Here is a 6,452-nt window from a genome sequence, read left to right on the forward strand (position 1 = left end):
CAGCAGTAACTTTAGTGCAATTGCCGAATGGGCAGACTATTCAAGTCCAAGGAGTTACCCAGCAGCTCGGTCCTCAGTCAGGTAGTCCCCTCAAGTTCAGACTGTTCAGCTCTCTACTATACCTGAAAGTGAGGACTCCCAGGAATCTGTGAATAGCATGACTGACTCTCAAACGTAGAGAAATTCTATAGAGACGGCCTTCATACAGGAAAATCCTGATTGAACTTTCTTCTTATCCCCCCGGCGTGCCAAGAAATCAATGAGGAGAAATCAGAAGAAGAGTCTGTCTCAACCGTTACTACAATGACGATGCAGACACCCATCTATCAGACTAGCAGCGGACAATACATTGCTGTCACACAGCGGGGACCAATTCAGCTGGCCAACAATGGTACAGATGGAGTGCAAGGACTCCAGACACTAACAATGACCAACGCAGCTACAGCCAAGGTTGGAGTAACCATTATACAGTATGTACAGAGCCCTGATGGACAGCAAATCTTTGTGCTGGGCAGCCAAGTGCTTGTACAAGGTGCTGCTGGAGATGTCGAAACCTATCAGATCCGTACAACTCCTAACTCCACTGCTGGCCAGGGAATGGTTATGCCATCTTCACCAGTCCTGCAAAGCCAGCCCCAGAATGCTGAAGAAACCCCTTGTAAACGTGAAATCCGCCTCATGAAAAACAGGGAAGCAACTCAAGAGTGCCGTCGCAAGAAGAAAGAGTATGTGAAATGCTTGGAGAATTGGGTTGCTGTTCTGGAAAATCAAACTGAAAGAGAAGGCATACAAAGTGGCCAAAGTCAGCATGAAACTAGAACTGGGAAAATGTTAAATTTCAACCGAAAGCCACAAGAGCTATAAAGAAAAGTAATATAGAACATGAGAAAACTAAACTAGCACAGACTATAAAGACAGAGAGCAAAAGTTTACATAAATATATATAACGAGAAAAGAATGGCTAAAGTAAATGTTGGTCCTTTGGAAAATGGGAAGAAGCATTTAGTTATGGGATATCACAGTGGAGAATACTAATATCTTTCCAGTAACTAGCAAAGATACAAAGGTAGGTGAGGATTTGGAAATTATCATTATTACAGAACAGCTAGTTTTAGACTGTTTGGAGGTAATTGAGCTAATGATAGAAAAGTTTCCTGACCTTGATGGAATGCATCCCAGGGTACTAAAAGAGATGCCAGGAAAAATAGCAAATGCACTGGCAGTAATTTTCCAAAATTTACTGGACTCTGTGGCAATCGCAGCAGATTAGGAAACAGCAAAAGTGACACCACTGTTTTAAAAAGGCGGTGGACAAAAAGTGGGGAATTATAGACCAGTTAGTTTATTCTCTGCAGTGGGAAAGATGCTTGGGTCGATAATTAAGGAAGAAATAATAGGGAATCTCGATAGAAATTGTCCATTGTACAGACGCAGTATGGGTTCATCAAGGGCAGGTCATGGTTGACCAATCTTTTTGAATTCTATGAAGACATTTCAAGCAAGGTGGACAACGGGAACCCAGTGGATGCGGTGTACCTGGATTTCCAAAAGACCATCAACAAGGTGCTGTGCAAGAGGCTGTTGCATAATATAAGGGTGCATGGCATTAGCGGTAGAGTATTAGCATGGATAGAAGATTGGTAAACTAATAGGAAGCAAAGTGTGGGAACAAATGAGTATTATTCTAGCTGGCAATCATTGACAAGTCGTGTGCCTCAGGGATCGGTGTTGGGACTGCAATTATTTACAACTGATACAGATGATTTGGAATTGGAACCACATGTAGGGTGTCAAAGTTTGCATGTGACACTAAGATGATTAGCTGAACGAAGTGAGCGGAGGACTGTGAAACTTTGCAGAGAAACATAGATACATTGAGTGAGTGGGTAATGGTCTGTCAAATGAAATAGAATGTTTGTAAATATAATGTTTATACTCTTTGGTTGTAGTAACATTTTAAAAAATCACTTGAATGTTAAAAAGTTGTATCATTTGCTCTGCAGAGTGACCTGAGCATCCTTCTGCATGAAGGTTGGTCACCAGGTACAACAACCAGTTCAGAAAGCAAATGGAATTTTGTTCTTCATTGCTGAAAGGAATGTGTTTAAAAGCAAAGTTTATGTTCCAGCTGCATTTGAGTGCTGGTGAGGCCACACCTGGCGTACTGCATGCAGCTTTTATCTCCTTACTTGAGAACGGATGTACTGGCACGATCGGGGGTGCAGAGGAGGTTAACTAGGTGATTCCGGAGTTGAGGGGGATGGCTTAAGAGAGACTGAGTAGATTGGCATTATATTCATTGGAATTCAGAAGAATGGAAACATATAAAATAATGAATGGAATGGATAAAATAGAAGTAGAGAGACGTTTCCATTGGCAGGTGAAGCTAGGACAAGAGGGCATCACCGCAAGACTAGAGGCAGCAAATTTAAGACTGAATTGAGAAGGAACTTCTTGACCTCTATGGAATTCATTGCCCAGGGAAGTAGTTGATGCTAGTTCAGAAAACGTTTTTAAAGCTAGGTTAGATTGTTTAAAACGTAATTAATTAATGGACATGGTGAGAACGTGGGTAAATGGTTCTGTGTCCACGAAATGATCAGCCATGATCTTATTGAATGGCAGAGCAGGCTCGAAGGGCAGGACGGCCTTGTCCTGTTCCTAGTTCTTCGGTTATACATCCCTCCCTCATTCGTGACTTGGAGGTGTTGGTGTTGGATCGGGATGGATATAAGTAAAATTCACAGAACACCAGGCTATTGGTCAACAGGATTATTTGGAAGCACTAGGTTTGCTGCTTCTTCATCAGGTGGTTTTGAGATGGTGTTGTCATTTTTAACTCTTGTAACTCATGAACAGCAATAAAAGCCACGAAGCAATCCTCATGCTCCAGCCAACAATGGGCCCCGGGTGATTGATGTCAGCGGCGGACCAATGGAAAGGCAGGGACAGAGCTGGAGGACCTGGCGGGGCAGTTGGTCCTCCGACCATTCAGAGTGAATGAGGGGCGGGACTAGACTATACCACGTGATCATCCTCGCGGTCGGTTCAGGATGTGTGGACGTAGAGCTGTTGGTGAGGATAGAAATAAACAGCAGCAAGCGGGAGGGAAATTGTGTTGGTATGGGTTGAGAGGGTTTATAGACATTTAGTGCACATCGGAAAATACAAATTTGAAACTTAGTCCCGTTTTTGCAGTAAACGGGAAAATGCCTCATCCAGCGATTGACTCCAGTAAGCACCACCATCTTTGTTCAGGGCAACGATTCACTGGACACGTGCAGCCGCCAGCTTTGTAGGGGGCAAATTTCAGCGGGATGCATGTGCAGCCTTCTCTGGAAGAGAGTCATAGAGCAGGATTTAATCAGAGCATATTCACACCCAGAGAAAAGTTTTTTTTTTTCTGGATTTGTTTTGTCATTCACTTAAATGATTTGGATGTGAATAGAGGCGGTACAGTTAGTAAGCTTGCAGGTGACACCAAAATTGGAAGTATTGTGGACAGTGATAAAGGGTATCTCCGAGTACAATGGGATATTGTTCGGATGGAACAATGGGCTGGGGAGTGGCAGATAGGGTTTAATTCAGATAAATGTGAGGTGCTGCATTTTACAAAAGCAAATCAGAGCAGGACTCACACACTGAATTGTAAGGTCTTGGAGAGTCTTGCTGAACAAAGAGACCTTAAAATGCAGGTTCATAGTTCCTTGAATGTAGAGTCGCAGGTCGATAGGATAGTGAAGAAGGCATTTCGTATGCTTCCCTTTATTGGTCAGAGCATTGAGTAAAAGAGCTGGACAGGACATTGGTTAGGTCACTTTTGGAATATTGTGTTCAGTTCTGGTCTCCCCCTGGAACTTGAAAGGTTTGAAAATTGATTTTCAAGGATGTTGCCAGCGTTGGAGGATTTGAGTTGCAGGGAGAGGCATAATGGACTGAGCTGTGATGTTATAGAAGCTTATAAAAATCGTGAGGGACATGGATAGCGTAAATAGACAAGGGTTGGTGGAGCTCAGAACTAGAGGATATAGGTTTAGGGTGGTGGTGGGGGGAATTCAAAAGGAGCCTAAAGGGCAACTAAAATTGAAACATTTCAAAGGCATTTGAAAAGGAAGGTTTCAGAGGGATGTTGGCCAAGTGCTGGCAAATGGGAATACATTAGGTTAGAATATCTGGTTGGCATAGATGGGTTGGACCGAAGAGTCTGTGTCTGTGCTAGACATCTCTGGCTGTGGGATCATAAAAGTGAACATTGCTCTGATTCATCTCTGGGCTCCTTGATGTCCACTTGTTTGTTGTCGAGCTTTCTCAGTCTCTCGTGTGTATTTTTGCTCTGCGTAGTATTTTACTATTACGTTCACAGACCTCTTTGTAAATGAATTGTCCACTGCTGCCTGGCTCCTGACCATATGCTCCTTTATCAGGTTATTTTTTCCACAATATCTTTGACAGTCAAGAGTTCTTTTTTCCAATAAGTGAGTGGATATTCCTTCCATTTCTGACAGTCACATTCTGCACCATTTTCATTCCCTATAAAACATATTGCACTCCCTGAAACATGATGTGTATTTCTCCTTCCACAGATACAAGTGATCAAGGCCAAAGCTCTGTTGCCTGTTAAGAAGGTGATGTTTGACTTCCTTGCACTGCTGCAGTTGGAGTGGTGAAGGTGCTCCCACAGCGTGGTTGGGTAGGCGACATTACAGATTTCAGTGAGAAACATCTTCTACCAACTGGGAATGATAAAGTTGTCACATCAGAGCTGCAATGCCAATCTCCCAACGGAGATCTCACAGAATATAATGGAAACACGCAGAGAATATAACATCGCAGAGTTTAATGCTTGCATTTTTATGTGCAAGAATAAAGGATTGCCACTCTACACTTAAAATGCTTCTGCCAAATCAATTAGCCAAGAAACTTTCTACATGGTTCTTGCCATCATTGGTGTTCCTGGTAAGTGTTTATAATTATTTACAATTTGTGGATGACATCTCTCCTGATTTTAATTGTTAATTAAGAGATTTGCATTCTGATGTAATATTCAAAGTTATACCCACTCCCTAGTTGAAATGTCATACAAATAAAGTGGATATTTAAAAAAATTCTGTTGTTTCATTGCTTTACTACATGATCACCCTTAGTTAAATGTTATGAACTCCTGAATTGCATCTTAGACTGGAGGCTACCTTCAGGGAAGGAGTTATTGGAAATGTCAGCAAGTATAGAACTGTAATGGATCTGGGTCAGTCAGTGCAGTGGATCTCATAAACCCAGTGTTCTCACATTCCTGCGTGTATATGTGTTTGTGCAGTTGTATTGATAGCAGCACATTTCCTCCTTCCTACTTTAGGGAGCACTACAGTAAAAGGGTTTTGAGCTGATTAACCTCCTCTCCACAGTGTGGCTTTCAGATTTAGTTAGCTCTGACTGTTGAATGTTCAGAATCCGCTGTCGGCTTGGGTAACTGTTGAGGAGCACGGATTGACCTTTCCAATTATGGGAGTGACGAAGATTTGAAGAATAATTTTCTTCTTATAGAATCATGCAGCACAGAAACGGCCCTTTGTCAACTCCTCAATACCGCACATTAACCAAATCCCATTTGCCAGCATTTGGCCCACATCCTTCTAAATCCTTCCTGTTCATATAGCCAAGCCTTGTAAATATTTTAATTTTACCCACCATCACCACTTCCTCTCGCTGCTCGTTCCATCCATGTCTCGGTTCAAAGGTGTAATCTGCTGTGAGACCTGCTGTTTGTGGATGGAGAGGGTCCCTATGAAGACAGACAAGTGCATTGTGGTCAAGTGTACATTCTCGGATTCCAAAATATAGGATCGAAATAGAAATAAAAACAAATACTATTTCCCTCGGAATTGTTAAACATTGGATTTGTCATTGCATTCTTCATTCCTCTTCCCATATCCCACCTGCAAGTAGTTTCTTTTTCTGAATGAGTACAGAGCTCCACACTGAAGGTTAACTTTCCTTTCTGACCATGGCTATCCGCTCGACTGTAAAATATACAATAAACCTGAGCATTCCTTAAACCCACAGGGGCCATGACCCATTCTCACTGAGAGAGCAAATCATTTTCTGTCAAATGACCCTTGGAATTTCTTAGATTCCAATTCTCTGCCATTCTGATTGGTATAGCTCCCCCACCCCATAATCCGTCTCTTATCCTGGGTGTTCCTGCTTCACCTCTGAGTCTGGAACAATTTACAGCTGTTGTAACCGCTAATCCTTCTGTTGCTGTCTGCTGGATAAACTGGAGGGTTTTTAAATCTCTCTTTCCTACAACGCAGTTCATAGCCTCACCTGGCTAATCCCAGACTGTTCCTTTACCTTCCCCCACTTTGACAGTGATCCTGGATTTATTTTTAGGTAATGAAGCTGAGCTGACCTCTCAGTGAGGAAGCATTTTGCAGGCGGTAATCATAACTCAA

The 6,452-nt window shown here is 42.5% G+C and overlaps 1 pseudogene; it reads left to right on the top strand.

Moving 5' to 3' along the window:
- Positions 1–303: 303 nt before the first annotated feature.
- On the top strand, positions 304–864 carry LOC122547389 (cyclic AMP-responsive element-binding protein 1 pseudogene; annotated as a pseudogene).
- The last annotated feature ends 5,588 nt before the right edge of the window (positions 865–6,452 follow it).

This window comes from Chiloscyllium plagiosum, unplaced genomic scaffold (assembly GCF_037043375.1).
Source record: "Chiloscyllium plagiosum isolate Xiang-an unplaced genomic scaffold, Cpla_swu_hap1 HiC_scaffold_37, whole genome shotgun sequence".
NCBI lineage: Eukaryota > Metazoa > Chordata > Chondrichthyes > Orectolobiformes > Hemiscylliidae > Chiloscyllium > Chiloscyllium plagiosum.